General features: G+C 42.6%; 1 protein-coding gene across 1 annotated transcript in view; it reads left to right on the top strand.

Moving 5' to 3' along the window:
- Window positions 1–2,419: 2,419 nt before the first annotated feature.
- The window catches only part of nrip1a (nuclear receptor interacting protein 1a), a 50,318-nt gene continuing 35,237 nt past the window's right edge, over window positions 2,420–17,500 (top strand). The window contains exon 1 of the mRNA XM_063205163.1: window positions 2,420–2,663. The gene's annotated coding sequence lies outside the window, so the exon portion shown is untranslated. The remainder of the gene's footprint in view (window positions 2,664–17,500) is intronic.

Genomic DNA, 17,500 nt, shown 5'->3' with positions numbered 1-17,500 from the left:
ATTAAACACAACTTTGTGTGACAAGGCTGCGCTAACACGTCTTTCCCAGTTAGGCCTACTGTATGACCACATCTCTCAGATGAAGAGGATCAAGTACAGTGCACATTCAGCATAGTACAGCACATCCCAGGGTTGCCAGATTGGGTGGTTTCCTGCCCAATTGGGGTAGGCCTATTGACTATTTGCGTGTAAAAAAAAGCATATTTGGCAGATTTTTCTGTATAATCGTAGAAATCAATCACATTTAGTTCAAAGTGGGTGGGATTGACTGCCTCCAGGTGTTTTGTTGTATTTATTTTGGCTAGAAATCTTTCCTCACCTCTGGCAACCTTTCACAGCAGACTCATCTCTATAGGCACTCGTGCTCTGCAAGGCAGGCCCTGCCAGCTCTTAAGTGACCATAATGGCAGCAACCTTTCATTCAATGAAATGTTGTGTGATACAACATGCCCTGCATACATAAACAGTGTGTATTGATCCACACCGCTCTGGGAAATAACGAGAGTTACATTATGGGCCCATGCACGACTCTAATCCGGAGAGAGGGAGAGGGAGACGAGAGAGTCTGGTCAGGAAAGAGTCGGCTGCAAACTAAAGCCTTGTTTTAAGAGATCAAATCCTCTGGAGTGAGGCGACCTGATCAGAAGTGGATTTCAACAGAACCAGTGAAAAAGAAAAGCACCGCTGCATACAGTAGAACCATCTTTTAAGGTCCAGCATGTAATTTTAGTTGCTTATTTCAGCTGTTAATTTTAGTCATATTTTCAAAATGCATGCTTCACATTCACATATTTATATTTTCATGAAGTAATAAACTATTTTTTACAGGTCTGACAAAGGCACATTCTTTCCACTGCACATGTAAGACTGATAACTGGGTGAAAGACAGAACGATTCTACATGGCTCACCTGGGTCACAAGATGTTTATTATCAACACACACAACTATCACAAGACCAGCAGAATAAATGACCACTGGATCCAATTGTACAGGTTTTATGATGGAGATAAGACATTGTATTGTAGATTCATCATTTACGCATCAGTGTCATCCCTTTACATTTACACCTCCGTTTCAGAGAAAAAAGTGAGGTAACTCTTCACAATAACCTTCTGCATAAATGGTTAACTAATGGTTAGCTACTGGTTTATATAATCTATAATACTATTATAAGCATTGATATAATTATTAAATCAGTTGTATAGCACTTACTAAACATTTACTGATGACAATAATAACATAAATAAATAAATAAATAAACAATGATCTTTCCCACCAGCAAGATCCTACTTTGGGAGAGTGTAGAATCCCATATTGAGTGAGTTGTTAATCAGTACATGTGTGTTTTCATTCTCTCTCCACCTGTCTGTTGGTCCAAACCAGTGACTCCACACACCTTTGAGTTGAAGTCCAAAGGTGACAGCTTGGGTTTCCTCCGCATATCCTTGTTTGCACTCTGGTTCTCTGCCCTTCCTGTTCACGGTCATGTTGAGCAAAAACCAGGTTGGGATCAAAGTGCACAAGGCCGTTCAGTGTTCAAACTGTGGTGGTTTTGTTTTCTAGTCTAACCCATCGACTGCTGCAACTGGAAGGCCACCTCACCCGGCCCTGACACAAGGCGATCTTTGGACCCCAAACATTTACAGTGTTATTTCTGTCCTGTAAACGATATGCTCTTGTGTATTGGATTTAGTGAACCCATATATAAATATTCTGATTATTTTAGTAGTTACTATATACAGTCGTATAGAGTAGTCATTGTTGGCTATAGGTTTACAGTTGCATTTACTTCATTGGTTTAACGACTCATGTAGTAATTTAGATCTGTTTGCATAATGAGTAGCATGTAGGCCTATTATACCCATTCCATAGAGAGGGGCTCAGTCGGTGTCAAAGGCTGCTAGAGAGAAAGAGAGAGAGAGAGAGAGAGAGAGAGAGAGAGAGAGAGAGAGAGAGAGAGCATGCTTAGTATGTCATTCTTTTTTGTTTTCTTTGTTGGTGCATCATAATTATGAACCTTGTTTGAAAAGTCACATTACACAACCTACCAAATGCCAAATTACCTATATCCCTCTAAAATAAAGCTGGTTTGAATTTAAATGTATTTGATGCAAACGACTACAAAAGTGTCTCTACAATTATAAACCGGACGTTAATAGAATAGAAAGTTATGATTATGTTTGTGTGCCATAGGGTAAGACATTGCCCTATGTCATGTGTCCATAACATGGGTCTGTAAAAAAAAAAAAAGTGCGGAAAGACGACGCCAAACGCACGTATGGACCTACCTACTGTATTAGTGGATCAGTTTAGTCCCTGTCCCTTTAAGGGTGTTGTCCATGCAAAGGAGAGCGAGGAGGAGGAGTGTAGATGGCATTGCAGAGTGCCGGGGATACCTTGAGCAAACAATTCACCCGGACTCGATTGCAGGACCTAGTGGTGAACTGCTATCAGACACTCAGAGCATTTTTTGCGTATCCAGAATGTTGTGAAGGGGACGCAGACGCGCAAAGATTATAGATGTAGAGAAACGCACAGACCTACTCGTCCAAACTCTTAATTCAAGAGGCTTTTCATCTTTATGAAGATACATCCTGGGCGTTTTTTTAAATGAAAATGCAGCGAAATTTCCAAAGGACTCCTATCGGTCTCCATCTAAACAGGTACGTGACCAACTGGATGTAGCCTATTCCGCTATCAGCCGTCGCATGACATGCCGAGGACACGGCAGCAGTATTGTTCGTGTGAAGTAGCATGTAACGCGCCACTGTTCCCGTATAGCGTACATGTAGCCTAATGTTCATGGAAGGCAACGGATGGCACAATGATTAGGCTACCGTGAAATATTTGCTGGAGGAACGAGGTTGGAATTGTGTCACCCCATTTCTGTGACGGTAACGTAGCTATAGTTTCCATTTTGTTTCATTTGGAAACGATGTTGCCAGCATCATTAAAGGTTACGTTATGTCTACAGTGGATGTCTGGGTCATGGATACACTTTCTTTCACTTGGTTCATCCAGTTTATTAAACTCGGTTGAGATGTATTTATTGGAGGCGATGTCAAATGTCACTGGTGGGCTATTTCTTATAATGATCTATTGTTTTCTCACTCTTTATTATAAGGTTACGCACAGTTAGGCTATATTTAGTCTACCATGCCATGCTGTGCACAATTACACATTTATAACAACAATAATAGTTGTAATAATAGGGTCTAATAATAATAGCCTAATAATAATAATAATAATAATGATAATAATAATAATAATAATGTGCTTGTGTTGTTCCTGCTGTTTCTTCTTCTGTCGTTGCTTTTGTTGCTATCAATATTAATCTGACTTTGGAGGAACTCCATGAAGTTTAAGGTCTTCATGGAGTGTAGCCTACCTTCCCAAAATGTGATGTCTGGGCTACTCTCTATGACTGTTGCCTAGTAAACAGAGATGATATTGGAAGTTCATAATAGACTACTCGTGGAGGGTGTTGTTTGTTTTTCATGGGTCTTAATTAATTTGGTGTGAGGATGAAAGCCAACAGTCTCCACTGGCCATTCACTGATGTTTTTCTTCTGTGGATAGTATGGCGTAATCTATGGCATTGGGGGATCATGACCTTTTGGCTATTTCTGTATGAACTCTGATTTCTGCCACTTGTGTGGCAGACAGACAGCTCATTCCTGTGTGTGATATCCTTTTAAACTTGCACTCCTTGTTTACCTGTTCATAACCTACATTTATCTGACTTGCATACTGGTACATGAACTATAGGCTATACAGTACATATAGCGTTCATGACACTGGCGCCTGTTGTGATGTTGAGGTTTTATGCCAGCTAGAAAAACAACAGCCAGTAGTACACAGAAAGAAAATAAAAAAGCACTCGAGAGCTTCTGGTAACATTAACTAACTCTTTTGGAAACCTCTTTTGATGCATGTGCATGCAGAGAGTAGAGTAGAGTAGACTAGAATAGAGTAGAGTAGAGTAGAGTATCATTTATCAATCCTGAGGGAAATTAAGGTGTCCAGTAATATACATACATAAATATAGAAGAAGACACAAACACATTACAAGAGTGTGTTCCTTCCTTTCCAGGGACTGTTTACTGAGTACTTTTGTTGGAACCTGGTCAACACTTGTGAGTAACCTCAGGTTAGGTCAGCCTTGACAGTGCCCTGACCTCCTTTCTCCAAGGACACCTGTTTATCTCTCGTCTACTTTTTGAGTCAGACAAGGGCAGCTAGATGCCTCGACGACGAGGAGGACAACAACAACAACAGGGCCTTGTGTAGTCTCTATTCTTACAGCAGTTAGGCATGCGAGGCCGGGGATCACTGTAAATGCAGTTGTTGCCTTCTGTGTTTATCTAAGGGAGACAGACAGCCTTGTAGACGTGCTAGAAAATGTCAACAGGGAACAATGCCTTAGATGGAGTTGGTTCGAAAGGCCAACAGTACTGTTACCTCTAAGGTCACATTGTTCCTAAAGCACCTAACTCAAGGCCTTATGCCCAAGTGTATGACAACTGCAGGAGGCATTTATTTAGTAAGCCGTGCTGTGTTGGTCATCCAAATTGGCCAATACAACGTGCCACTAGTCAGGGGCGGATCTAGCCATTTTGGGGCCCTAGGCGAGATATAAACATGGGGCCCTCAAAAGTCATTATAAAGACATACAATTCAGTGTTTTGGTGCTATTCATGTGTTTTGTCTCATATGCGTAGGTCTTACACAAGTGACACATTAAGATCAAGCCTGCTTTTTTTGCATGTCTACCACAACTGGTGTGTCAGTAGGGGCCCCTGTGGAGGGCAGATTTGGTTGGGGCCCTAGGCAATTGCCTAGGTTTGCCTAATGGAAAGTGCGCCTCTGCCACTAGTAAGCCCTGGTGGTGACTCATTCAGTGTTAAAAGACAACAGACAGACATAAGCCACTGGCACAGCAGGGCAGGTGGTGACTGTGTTTTGCCCTTTGTGGTGTTGGCCATGCATACTGTAGGGTGTAGGCTAGCTGGCTAAAACCCTGGATACAGTTTTCTATTTGTTCAATGAAATTGTCTCCAGTTTTATCATGGGGTTGGCTAGGTCTGGGTAGTAGACTTTGACCCTGGCTGCCACTAGCTTACTCACATCAACACGGGGAGAGATGAACTGGTAGCACCCATACTGTATAGCAGGGGCCAGTGGTGGCACCATGCGTTTCAGAGAAGGGCAAACAAAGCATCCATACATTTAGATGGATGTATAGATATCCATACATATAGATGACATTTGTGCAATCAAACTTTAGGGTAGGCCTACTAAACATTTCTGAGTTCAGTATAGGGCCCTATGGGGATCACGACTAGACTATTTGCCTGCAATACATGAATTGTTTTTTTTTTCCTGATATAATTATACTGCGCTCCCGTTTACCATACACAGGGTTTTAACAGCACCCAGCAGTGGCATGCATTACTCATCTATTCACTTTGAATCTACATGATTCAAACATTTGCTGAAAGACAAGAAAGAAAAGAAGGTTGAAATGCAGTGATGCGGAAGGAAAGTAAGAGAGGGTGAAAAAAACGGCAGGAAGAAAGAGTACGGAGCGAGCGAGAGCCCACGCGGAGATCGAGGTCAGATAAATCAAGCGGAGGGCCCACGCCAACAACCGTCTTGTTGAAAAGACAACTGGCTAGATGAAATCTTGTAAACACCACCAGATCAATGAGCGCACGCCAACAGGAAAACTTACCACTGCACCAGCTTGAGAGAGAGAGAGAGAGAGAGAGAGAGAGAGAGAGAGAGAGATGAGGGGGAAAGAAAGAAAGAAAGAAAGAAAGAAAGAAAGAAAGAAAGAAAGAAAGAAAGAAAGAAAGAAAGGGAAACATTTTTATGGTGCTGTTCGAATTGGCTTGGCCCGTGCTTTTGGAGCACAAAGAAAGGGGAAAAGACGGAAAAAAGGACAAATGTAAGCAAAGGACTCTGCATTAAACTAATGGCGTAAGCAAAAGTGGAGGGCAAAAGGAAAAGGGGCCATCTTAAATCATCTCTCCCCGTGCCAGCTCATCTATCAGCGGAGTGTGGTGTGGTGTGGTGTGGTGCAGAAATGATTTTTCCATCTGTAGAATAGAAATGTCACCCGGAAGGCAGCCGAGGTGTATCAGTGACATTTTTATAGAGTGGGGCCTACTATATTACGACTACCGATTTATGACATGCACAGCTCCCACCTCCTTAACGCGCATGAATAAATATATGCATTGAATTTGAAAGGTAAAGATAGACCCCCTCTCAACCCCAATCCTAACTCCAAACCCACTTCTGAAGGAAATATATCAATATTGCAAAGATTCTGCTGTGTAAATAATACATATGCATAGGCTTTGTGTAGTAAGGCCTATATACAAGCATCAGACTTGGAATAAAAAAATGAAATGGGATATCTACAGTGTATAATTGTACTTCACACTTGGGCTGCTTTTATTTTCTAGGGTTATGAAAGCGCTTTGAGTCAACTTCATAGTTTTGATACTGCACTATATCTTGTATTGTATTGTATTGTATTGTATTGTATTGTAAGGGAGGACAAGCGATTCCTGTTCATACGTGTACACAGTTGGCCTATGCACTGGCATGTGCACCTCTATTCAGTAACTCTACATATAGTGTGTATTGTTGAATCAGCCTGTAACTCTTATAGTAGTTCTATAACAGTAGTCGGCATTAGAGTGACCTAGCCAGTTATCCTTAAGAGACAGAGGACACAAAAGGACAATAGGCATCTTGCGTTTGCAGTATGCTGACACTGGGTATTGAGTATTTTTCCCTGTCATTGCTAAAAAAAAGGGGCAGGTACACAAGAGGAGCAAATGTATTTAAAAATGAATGAGCTTTTCTTTTGTCATTTGTTATTAAATATTGTTGACTGACCTAGACACCCACATACATACATACATACATACACTGTACATAGGCCTACTATGTGCTTATACATATATACATGAATTTAACAGATATTGTCCATAGCCTGTTGCCTACAGTCTATAAAATGCAGACATATTTGGAATCGAATTATTGTATTGGTATTTTTTTTTACTTTATGACAAGCATTTGCATGAATCTTTTCATTATGGTTTAATATAACAGGCTATTTAGTTAGCTATATTGGTTGAAGGCAGTTTCAATACAGGTGCTGTATATGGTCACAAGAAAAAACACATATGTCATTTTTCATGGAGTGAACAATTCTGGTTGTAACGAGATATGCTGGTGTTTCAGGGAGAGGTGATGCAGCCTGAGGCATCAGTCACTCTCTCATCATTTCAAATTGTGTTAAGTCTCAGAAACATCATGCCTCCTTGGCATTTGTTTGTGCCACAGTGGGTAGATGCTCCCTGCTGTTTGGAAAATTAGGCTTTTACTGGGTTGAAGAGGGCTGGAAACCAGTGCTTTTGATGAAAGCGTTTTTGAATATCTAAATCCTGAATTTCAAGAAAATAAATAATTTTCTGCCATTGATCTGTTTTTATGCATGGGCTGATATCAAAGGTTGGAATGTTAACACTCCCTTGTGCTGACCTTTTCGAGATGAATGAAATTGAGTGGAAACATCAGCAAATGCTATAGCCTGACTTCGGACGAGTCGACGTTCTTTAACCATGGTTATTTGCAGTGGCCTTTGCCAATCTTGAACCTGGAATTGGGAAGTTGGGTTATTTTGAATGGACCTGATTAGTCTCGGCTGAGCCGTTTGTTTGTACAGTCGAGTCCCCAATAGACTGTTTTTAGGCCATGCTAATGCTAATGTGGCTAAGGAGGGGAAGGTCTGAGTGGCTCAAGATGAAACAAAGCTGTGGAAGAGCTCAGCATAATTGAGTGTGTTTAGAGGACGTGGCGGACTGATAGGTAATTTGGACTTAGCGTGTGTTACTCAACTGTGTCTCAATTTAACCCGTTAACGCAGAGCCTCTGTTGTAACCTTATTGTCACCAAAATGGGAACGACCAAGTGTTAATCGGTTACTTAAGACTCCTTCCATTGTCATAACAATGTTGTTATGATGTAGTTGAGTGATTTAAGCAAAGAGTGAATAGGCCCTGTCGACGGGCCCATCTGCAGTAAGACACCACCAACCCATGGACACAAAGCCTCAGAAACGTGGTGTAGAGGAGAGGAGAGGGCGGAAAAACGACCAACAATGCCAGTAATATTTATCTAATCCCAAGACCTGCGTCGTCTTTTTTTCTCCTCCTCTGAAGGTTACAAGACCTTGTCTGGCTGGCTGATTGATTGATGCATGTTCTTGTCGAGAGAGGTGGGGAGGTGGAGTGGGTCAGGGAGGAGAGGGGGAAAAGCATTCCAAGTCCAAGGCCACTGCAGAGCTCCCGTCCAATTGGCAGGAGGTGGGGGGATGGGGGTGAGGGTGGGGGATTTGTCCTTGACAACTTCTCAGTTGTTTGCCCTTTCTAGAATCTTCCGAGCTCAGCCAAGGGCATCGGTATCAGGATGCTGTGTGCCCTTCGTTCAGCATCATGCTTACATAATCATCTGATTCTAATGCAGGCGCTTGATGACACACACGCACGCACGCACGCACGCACACACACACACACACGCACACACACACACACACACACACACACAAACACACACACACACACACACACACACACACACACACACACACACACACACACACACACACACACACACACACACACACACACACACACACAACCCCCTTCATTGCTATCAGAAGTTCCAGAAAGGTTAAAAATAGGAGGTATATTAAAGGACACGTCATTTATGTTGGACGAGAGAGGCATGGCACCTGAACTTGATTAGCGACCCTTTTTCTTTCTAAAGCTTTCCCGAGAAATTAAATTTGACCGGCAATTAACTAAAAGGGGATTTTGAGAATTTATGAATGACAGGCAGCTAAGATTGATATATGAGTAACGGGGGGGACATGTGTGGCATGTAGGTGTGTGAAGGGAGGGAGGGAGGGAGGGAGGGGTGACGATGAGTGGGACCTTGAATTTACTGCTGAGTAATTCTTTTTCGTCAGGCATGCGGAGTGGCGCAGTGTATTAACTTGGGCCCACCCTTACTTACTGTGGTAGTGACGGTTCACAAAATGTAGCTTTGCAGCTAGTCTGACCAGACATGGCTAATGGAACATTTAAGAACTTTCCAGTATTCAGAATTCATTTTTATTTGTGCATTCCTTACCGGCTTGGTGGGTGTGTTTAATTGCAATGACGCACTTGATCCATTGGCAGGTGAGTGAAAGGAGATCGCATTTCTTGAAACCATTGTTGCAATGCAATTTGCCATTGACAACTACCCAAGTTGCTAACTGGAAAACAACTACGCTTTCGAGAAACGCACCTCTGATTGATTGCACTTTCAACTAGTAGCACACAGAGGCATTTCATGAATGCAAATTAGACTTTCCCTCTGGACCCTACAGAGAAGTGGGTTTGCAAGTTGGTTTGGACCGCGCTGTATTGAAGTCCCAATAGCAGCGGATAGCAGCTGCCTATATTAGCCAGCTGAAGAAGTCTGTCGCTTTCGGATCATGATGGTTCCCTTTCACCCCGCAGCTGCTGGCACCTTGCAGTATGTGTTACTTAGACTGTGCTATGGTATGCCTCCATGCCCCAAAGTTATGTAATAATAAGTAATTCAATGCGTATTTTGTTGTGGCTGTAATTATGTTGTTATAATACTTGTTGCCCTTATATTTAGTAAAGACAGATGTTTCTTTAAAAAAATCCTCTGAGCTTGGAAAGTCGAGGCTTCTGCACATGACATTACTTTACACTGAGCTGACATTTTTATCCAAAGCGATGTACTGGGTATGTTACTGTCCCTGTAGCAATGTGTGGTTAGTATCTTGCTCAAAGGCACTTCAGCCATGGATAGAGTTTTCAGGGAGATAAGGGTGGGATTTGAACCTGGAACCCTCTGATCTAAACCCCACCTCCTTAACCATTAGACCACGGCTGCCTGTATACTTCCTGAGACACAGTGCTTGTACTCTCCATTCTCTACCCCATGCAATTTATTTACGGTCAGAGCAAATGTTGCAGGGTAGGGTACCTATTGTAATCATTTGGTGACATTTGGTTTGAATAGAGAGTTGGGTGAATGGCTACGTTTACATGGCGTTTTTAATTCTGAATTAAAATTCCGAATTAAATAGTTCGCTCGAGTTTACTTTGATCTTTCAACCAATTCCGAATTAAGAGGTGTTCACATGATGTTTTCAAAGCAGAACTAACCTTTATTCAGAATTAAAAAGAGTTAATTCGGAATGAAATGTCTCATGGAAACGTAGTGAATGAGAATCTAAATGCGATCCGCATGGGCCTCTAAGCCAGGGATGGGCAACTTCCATAATAAGAAGGGCCACGTTTTTTCATCTCAATCGTTAGAGGACCACATGACCAAGAATCGGACTACAAATCACTCAGTTTGAGGTGCAGTTGGTTGCTCACCAACTGCCGATATTGTTTCGAAGGAAAAGTAGTGTTCTCTATCGGCAAATAGTATAATTACATTAAGATTAAGATTTTTCAGTTATGTTTTTTAATCATTACTATTATTATGTTTTATCTAAGGGCCGCACTGAATGAGGAGGCGGGCCGCATGTGGCCCACGGGCCTCCAGTTGCCCATCCCTGCTCTAAGCCTTATGATTGAGCTGTATACTGAATGTGCTGCGATATCCAACAGCATCTGCTCTCTCCACCTGCTTAAGTTAGTTAGTGCTGGTGGTGGGATCGTATGGCTGGCCTGACCTCTGGTTTGTTTATATTTATGCTTCCCAGGTAGCGGGTAGCAAGGATGTCTGACTGGCTCAGACCAGTGGAGGGGAGGGGGAGGGGGGGGGGGGGAAATCAACACTTGACAGTGTACACTTCTCTAATTTGGCCAGAGCTCAGCCCAGGCCTCATGGCCTGCGGGCAAATCCATTGCTATGCCTAAAGAAGTGAAGGATGTGCTGTGTGTGTGTGTGTGTGTGTGTGTGTGTGTGTGTGTGTGTGTGTGTGTGTGTGTGTGTGTGTGTGTGTGTGTGTGTGTGTGTGTGTGTGTGTGTGTGTGTGTCTCTCTCTCTCTCTCTCTCTCTCTCTCTCTCTCTCTCTCTCTCTCTCTCTCTGTCTGTCTCTCTGTCTCTCTCTCCTCAAACACCCCCCCCACACACACACACACACACACAGGTGGTGTTTTATATACCAGTGGGGTGGGTGTTTCCACCCTGGTCATGGCTATGTGAAAGGGCAGGCACTGCAGACTAGTAATGGTTATGGCATTCGTTCAGTCTGGGAGGAGACTTGTCCTATTGTCATAATGTGTATGTGTTTGTGAAGTGCTAAACTAATTGTTATTCCTTCCATGAAGAGTTTAAGTGAATATAACACGGTAAAAATAACATAGCAACCGCGTACGGAAGTGCCGTTCTTGGCTGCAATGTAGCTTATTGCAACAAGGTTGCAACAAGCTACTTCCGGCTAGCATGCATGTTGCTTTCAAAGTTGTCTTTACCGTGTTGTAGTCATTCAAACTCTGTTTTGAAGGGATAGTTTGACAACAAACAAACACACCAACATTATAATTGCATGAAAACCATTGCTAATGCGGCATTTTAAGGTAAATCAGATGTACGGAATACTGTTACTTATTTGTTCAGGCCGACGGAAGCTAGCCGCTCATGGCTAACCGGCACTAAGCACAAATAATCAACCCATACATTAACCACAATGTTCCAATGTAAGTCGATGTGGTCTTATTTTGAAGACGACAACCTCCTCTTTCACATGAGCCATTCAATACGTGTGATGGTTGCCATCACACCGAATGGCATTGTTTTGATTGCGGAAACGCCATTCTGCGAGGTGGTGCTGTACAGAACACTGTGCGTTACTTCTAGGCCTTAAAGCGCAGGTCTACTTTGCAGTTTTACGGTGTACTCATGACAACCACGTGTGTAAATAGGGTCATCACTTCTTCAATACAATGTAGTTCATGTCTACTGAATGGAAGCGTAGAAGATATTTTGCTAGATATAAGAGTCACATTTTACATGTCATTCAGTGAGCTGTCCAAAGTTCAGCTACGTTGAGTGAGTACACAGGGACCAGGTCTTTGTCACACACAGAGACACAGACAAAGAGACACAGACACACAGACACACAGACACACAGACACACAGACACACAGACACACGCACACATAAAACACACACGTCACACACACACACACACACACACACACACACACACACACACACACACACACACACACATAATTCTCTCTGTCTCACACACACACACACACACACACACACACACACACACACACACACACACACACACACACACACACACACACACACACACACACACACACACACACACACACACACACACACACACACAGACTGAGAGAGACAGAAAGATTGAGGTTGCGCGCACGCTTTGGAAAATTCTTAACACACACGCACGCACACACACACACACACACACACACACACACACACACACACACACACACACACACACACACACACACACACACACACACACACACACACACACACACACACACTTTCACACACACACACACACAGACTGAGAGAGAGACTGAGAGAGAGACTGAGAGAGACAGAAAGACTGAGGTTGTATGTTTTATCTGGCTGAATCACTGAACTCAAAAGGTGGTGGTGATCTGTTGCTGGGCAACAAGAGGACAGCCCCCATCCCCCACACAACACAACACAACACAACACACCAGCATGGATGGATATGCCGTTTAGTCTCTGCCCAGGGGGTTTTAGTGTTTTTAAGTTCAGGTTGCGGCACTCTGTGACCATTTATTCTCTGTTTGCCCTCTATGTTTGAGTTGTTGAAGGAATTTGTGCTGGGTAGAGAGAGAGAGAGAGAGAGAGAGAGAGAGAGAGAGAGAGAGAGAGAGAGAGAGAGAGAGAGAGAGAGAGAGAGAGAGAGAGAGAGATCCTTGGGACAGCTGGATAAACATTGCACTTCTGTGTATCTCGTGTGCCCCCTGTGATATGCAAACACTTGTTGCCCCATGTCGCAGTGCTTTGTTTAGGTCTTTTGTTTTTGTTTAAGTTCATGACCTTTAGCTGTGATATATTGTGTTGTCACTGTTACAGTTTTTGCCTACTGCTTGCACACAATTTGCAAAATTTGGCTCATAGAGTCAAAACTCTACACACAAGCCAAAAACTCTCAACACTTGGAGATAAACCCTGCACATATATGCCAACATGAAACTCTGCTATCAAAACCTAAACATTGCCAAAAAAACCTAACAATATTTTGTCTAAACCTCACTTTCATGTCAAAAGACACACACTAGCACCAAATGAGAAAACAAATTAGATCAACGTGAAAACAGTTGTCTACTTTATACAAAACACAGCAGTCTTTCTTTTTGTAACAGTCTATTCAGACTCACAGACTGTACATCTTCACAAGACCCCAAAATTCAATACTGTACATTACACAACTGCACCTTACAGTAGAGGACATTAAACTGAAGCAAAATATCTTAAACAGTACATCACTCTCAACACAACAGTGTGTATGTGAGCTTACTGTATGAACAATTTTTTTGTGTAGCCTATTACGTATATTCACAATTTTTCAAACATCTAAATATGATATAAATGTGTGGTTGACGTCAACATGCTGTAATGAAAAACATAGTCTATATACTTTTGTTGTTTGGGTATGAGGTATGAGGTTTGCTTACAGTAAAGTAACGAAGTACAATACATTTCCAGACACAATATGCAACTGACATCTACTGTTATGTGTATTTCTACAAACTATCATGTTCATACCTAACATGTGATGATGAAGATAAAAGGCTACTCCTGCCATCAGGGTATACGTTTTACAGAACGTGAGTCAGTCAATGTCACTCCATATTCTACTCTTTAGTACCGTTGTGCTATTTGTTGTTTTGTTTGAGTGTAGGAAGGTGTGAATTTAGCAAAGTAGCCATCAAAGTAAAACAAATAAATGCAAAATAAAATAAGTGCAATGTAATATAAAGAATGCAACTTTGTAACTGGCAGAATAGTGGTTAATTTTGAAAGCATGTGTTTTATTGTCGGTGCCTAAATCTTGTCATACATCCAGTGTGTTTTGTTTTTCTAGCGGATGTGTTTTCCCAATGATATGATGAGTGTTCATTTTTTTAATGGAGTGTCTTGTGAAGGAAAAAGTGTGCAGTGACCATGAGCAAGTGTGTAGCATAAAGCAAAATGTGTGTTGCTGAATTGCTGCAACAGTGTTAAGCAGAACTTTAGTTTAAAGTATGGCACACTGTGTTTAAGTTATGTTACCAACAACTTAACAATATGCTATTTTTGTCTAAGCATCAGCCTATAGTGTTCAAGCAGTAGGCAAATACTGTAATGTAATGTGCATCACATTTAATTGAGACTTAAGACTGGCCAGGTTAACCACCTACAACATTTCAAATTTCCCCCCAAAAAGGGAACCAATCAATTGTGAGACTTTCCGATGGCTAGCAATGACATGCCAGTTCAGTTAAACAGGTGAGTCTCATCGATTTAAGCACATGGCGGCATTTCATGAACCTGAGTTAGACACACCATTAGCATCTCTCGTGGAGAAATGTTTTAGATCAGGGGTTCCCAAACTTTTTTTCCCTGCGCACCCACTTGTACATGTCAATGTGGTTCGCGCACCCCCTGAGCAAATGTTTTGGTGTGCTGATGGCCGTGCAATTCACTGCTCATTCACTGCATATTAAGCACAGTCGTTTTTGGGGAATCCTCTTTTCCAATAGTCTTGGAATTAAACTACACTTCAGATGGAGCCTTCCAGCATATAATGCACCATACTATTAAAAACTACTTAATGTTCATTAATGCTGTATAAAAACACACATATCTGCCATTGCTCTATTCAGCTCGCGCAGCCCCTTATGGCAGGCCTCGCATTTTGGGAAGTTTCCCAGTTTGGGAAACCCTGTTGTAGATGGTTTGCCTGGCCAGACTAATGTAGAGACGTGTAGTTGCAGTAGCCAGGTTAGGAGTAGGGGTAGGGTAGGGTGAGTGAAAAAGCAGATTTTTAAAAAAGTATTTTTGGCTTTTTATTGCATTTATTCATGACATAACAGTTGAGTGAGACAGGAAGCAAGTGGGGAGAGAGAGACGGGGGAGGATCTGCAAATGACCCGGGCCGGAATTGAACCCGGGCCGCCCCCATAGCAGTCCAGTGCCCAGACAAGCCAAGACTGGACCCAGACAGGTTTTTTTAACATAAATTTGTTGAATAATAGTATCTGGAAAAATCTTCCAGAATTGTAATAATACTAATACTTAATACCAATAAGATTGTGAAAATATTTCTCCACGAAATCAGCGACATAAAAAAAGTGGAAGTGATGAGTTATGTGAGTGCATTGCGGCCATGCTTGAAATAGCGAGGCAGTGGCACCTTTTGGAGAGCATGTGGGGCTGGCATGGCACGTGGTGAAGGGGGAGGTGGGGGGTGGTGGGAAGTGGTGGAGGTGCTGGGAGGTGGGTGTGGGGTCATCTCCTCTTGGCTTCATCACATAATTACAGCACAGGCGAAGGACTGGGGCTCGTCTAGCCCTGAAGCTGTGCTTAGCTGCTGTATTTTTAGTGGACATCTCCTTTAATGGTGCCCCTGAAACTTGATGCCTCCTCCCTCCCCCCCCAGGGTGTCTTTTTTACCCTTACCCGGTGTCGCTTGCAGTTCAAGGTTGTCATCCAATCTGAATGGTGTGCCAAGGTGAAAAGTAAGGATTTGATAAGCTGTTTGTCTGGACTGACTGGGAGGGGGGTACAGAAGGTCGTTTTCAAGGCCAGTCGTTTAGAGCTCGTTTTGAACAATGCGAACAGCTGTTGCAGCAGTTTAAATTTGCCACTGAGGGACCACAGCCCTAATGTAAACAAAGTGCATATCTGATGTCGTTGCTCCACATACGGTACTGAAGCACTTGCATAACTGTTAGATTACGGGCAAGAGGCCCTGCCATGATCAACCAGTATGGTACTGGTCTGCCATGCGGCCCACCCGAGTTTGATTCCCGGTCCGGGTCCTTTGGCGTCCCCACCCCATCTTTCTTCCTATTCGCTTCCACCATCACTGTCCTATCATCAGTTAAGTCATAAAAGACCAAAAAAATATCTTTAAAAAAAGATTATGGGCAGGGTTCAATTATGTGTCACTGTCAGCACTGGTGGTGCTTTTTTGTTACTCTTACTTTGGTCCTGCAATTAGCCTGTAGTGATTCTTTCTTATTTTTTAATCAAGCAAATGTCATTCACGTGTGCATATGTGTGTGTGCGTGTGTGTGTGTGTGTGTGTGTGTGTGTGTGTCCGCGCGCGCGCGCGTGTGTGCGCGCGCGTGTGTGTGCGTGTGTGTGTGTGTTTGTGTGTGTGTGCTAAGAATTTTCCTAACAGTGTGTGCGTGTGCGTGCGTGCGTCTGTGTGCGTGTGTGTGTGTGTGCGTGTGTGTGTGTGTGTTTGTGTGTGTGTGAGAGATGTAATATTTTTGTGCTGCTAAGCTGTAGAAACCTCACAGCAGCAGTCAATACTTGCGTGATCAGGACCTCTTGCGTATGAGACCTGCCAAAATGTCAACAACTAACTCACATGCCTTTTCTTCATTCTGTAATGGAGCCTTGTCAGAGCGTTTGCCAGGGCTAAATGGATTTTGGTCTCAGTACGGGCAGAGCTGACTCACTTCACTGACAGAGGGGTGTGTCAGGGTCACTGTTGCCAGATGGAAAATGCTGAATTATCGTACCAAAACCTCAACATTATCGTTTTTGGGGGCTTTTTGAGAGGAAATTATCGTACAAGACCAAAATTGTTGTTTCTAGGCATCTAAATGAACTGAGTACCAACTCTGAAATTATCGTACATCCTGTTTTTTTGATCGTACAGAGGGCAAAATTATGGTACAAATGCGATAATAATCGTACATCTGGCAACAACACTGGTCGGGGTGGTCCGTCTCAGCCATTGAGAGCTGATGCGGTCAGAGAAAAAGTTAAGGGAAAAGCAGATATGCCCAAATGACACAAAAATGGACAATGATGAAGCAAAGAGTTTGCTTACAGTAGGCCCTATACATAATGTTTGCTTTATTTGGCTATAACCCTGAATAACACAGTGTTATACATTTGTTGTTAGCAGAATGGCAATGAATGAGTATGAGTATGACCGACCGAGTAGTGCAATACTAAAGGACCTGTGTTATGTCATAGTAGAGTAGTACTATGGTCATTTCATTTTCGATAAGTGTTAAAGCGTGCCTCTGATGGTACGGCGTGCATTATGGGGCTACTGTGCTAGTTGTGTTTTAGAGCCACGTCTTTGTGAGAGAGGAGACTAACTTGGTCATAATTTATTAGGAGCAACGTTTCAATCATAGACCTTCTTCAGGCATCTCTAAGAAGATCTATAAGAAGATCTATGTTC

The sequence above is a fragment of the Engraulis encrasicolus genome, chromosome 8, assembly GCF_034702125.1.
Source record: "Engraulis encrasicolus isolate BLACKSEA-1 chromosome 8, IST_EnEncr_1.0, whole genome shotgun sequence".
In the NCBI taxonomy this organism is placed as follows: domain Eukaryota; kingdom Metazoa; phylum Chordata; class Actinopteri; order Clupeiformes; family Engraulidae; genus Engraulis; species Engraulis encrasicolus.
Note: the sequence above shows the minus strand (reverse complement) of the source record. Positions and strands in the feature narration are given on the sequence as shown.